This window comes from Phocoena phocoena, chromosome 4 (assembly GCF_963924675.1).
Source record: "Phocoena phocoena chromosome 4, mPhoPho1.1, whole genome shotgun sequence".
Lineage (NCBI taxonomy): Eukaryota > Metazoa > Chordata > Mammalia > Artiodactyla > Phocoenidae > Phocoena > Phocoena phocoena.
Window position 1 is genome coordinate 108,874,888 of NC_089222.1, and position 2,226 is coordinate 108,877,113.

At 51.9% G+C, this 2,226-nt stretch overlaps 1 pseudogene; it reads left to right on the forward strand.

The window, feature by feature from the left end:
• Positions 1-268: 268 nt before the first annotated feature.
• LOC136122071 (elongation factor 2 pseudogene) lies at positions 269-1,613 on the forward strand (annotated as a pseudogene).
• Positions 1,614-2,226: the final 613 nt, after the last annotated feature.

Sequence of the window (2,226 nt, forward strand, 5' to 3'; positions counted from 1 at the left end):
TAGCCTACTCACAGGAACGCTCACTCCAACACTATCCCTGAATCACAATAAAAGCCAAACTAGTCTCTTCTTTTGCTGAAGCTGACAATTTTGGACCTGCTTGGGAGATGTCCCTGCTTTCTAAAGAAAGTATCATTATATGAGTAATAAACCTTTTCATACCTTCTTAATTTTTTTGTAAAAAAATAATTTTTTATCAAGGTATAACTGACATATAACATTATATTAGTTTTGGGTGTACGACATAAGGATACGACATTTGTATACAATGCAAATTATCACCCCAATACGTGCCCCCAATTTCATGCCCCAGAGGAAGGAAAACCTGTACCTGAAGCCGATCCAGAGAATAATCCTTACGATGGGACGTTATGTGGAGCGCAACGAGGACATGCCTTGGAGGAACATTATGGGCCTACTGGGCATCGACCAGTTTCCAGTGAATACGGGCACCATCACCACTTCTGAATATGCCCACAACATGCAGGTGATGAAGTTCAGCGTGAGCCCAGTTGTCAGGATTACCTTGGAGGCCAAGTACTTGGCTGACCTGCCCAAGCTGGTAGAGGGTTTGAAGCGTGGGGGGGGGGGGGGGGGGGGAGGAGCAAAGAGGCCGACGCTACAGTGCAGTGCATCATAGAGGAATCAGGTGAGCACATCTTTGCGGGGGCTGATGAGCAGCACCTGGAGATCCACCTGAAGGACGCGGAGGAGGAGGGCTGTGTCTGATTCCCATCAAGAAATACGGCCCAGTTTTCTTGTGCCGTGAGACCTTAAGCGAAGACTTGAACGTGCTCTGCTTGTCCAGGTCCCGCAACAAGCACAATGGGTTGTACATATCGGTGTGGCCCTTCCCTGACGTCCTGGCCAAGGGCACTTAACAGGATGAGGTTTCCACCTGCCAGGAGCTCAAGCAGCAAACTCGCTACCTGTGGGAGGAGTACGAGCGGGATGTGGCCGAGGCCCGCAAGAAGAGGTGCTTTGAACCCCACGGCACCTGCCCCCAAGTCCTCACCGACACTGCCAAGGGCGTGCAGTACCTCAACGAGATGAAGGACAGCGTGCCGCAGCTTCCAGGGAGCCACCAAGCAGGAGGCCACTGTGTGAGGAGAAACACCTGCTTGACATGCGCTCTGATGTTCATGATAATGAGGCTGCGCACAGACTTCACTGAGCGCGGGGTCTGCCGGATCATCCCCACTGCCCGGCCGCGCTCAGCCTGCGGGGCCTGCTGACCGCCCAGCCCCAGCTCCTGGAGCTCGTCTTCCTGTGGGAACGCCTGTATAGAACACGTGGTCGGTGGCATCTATCCTTTCCCGAACTGGAAGCAGGGACACGTCTTTGAGTACTTCCAGGTGGCCGGAAGCCCCAGGTTTGTGGTACAGGCCTACGTGCCTGAAAACGAAATCTTTTGGCTTTACCGCCAAGGCAAAGTCCCAGCCAAGCCGACAGCCGGGCTTTCCCGCAGTGCATGTTTGACCAATGGCAGATCCTGCTCAGAGATCCCTTTGACAGAAGCCGGCAACCCCAGCCAGGTGGGGGCTGAGACTGACGAGCACAAAGGCCTGACGGAAGGCATCCCAGCCCAGGCCGACTTGCTGGACAAATTGTAGGCGGGACTTGCGCAGCACGAGCTCCCAGCCGCGATATCTACCACAACAATAAGCCTTCGCGTTCTCCTCACGACACCTTGAGAGGGTCCAGACACAGTGATGCTCCGTCTGACAGATTTCTGGAGCGTACTCTGGGCCATCACTCAACAGGAACACTTGATGCCATTTCTTTTGATGTTCAAGATTTCAGAGGCAAGAGAAGTGCCCTCGCTGCAGGTATTTATTTGGCTTGTGGAGCTGAGGGAGGGGATGGGACACCCGATACTTTGACTTTCATTTCTTCAGAGGGAAACTCAAGTGACCCGCAGATTTTAAAAATAGGCGCAGTAAGAGGTTTAATTGTGTAAATGGACCATAGGGGATTTTCCCCCAGAAAGAGGGAACGAACAGGCAGGTAGACATTCTCTTTGGACAGAAACTAGAAGGTAGGAAATCTTGTGCAGTGTCACTGTAAGCACCTCCAGCTGCGTTAGTGCCATTGGAATAAAGGTATGGTACTGACTGTGAAACAAATAAACAAAAACCCCTCCTAGTTGAATGTGGCACAATACGTCTTAATAGCCTAACCAAAAGTTTAGGGGGAGGGTCCATTCCACTGCTGTGGGGTGAATAA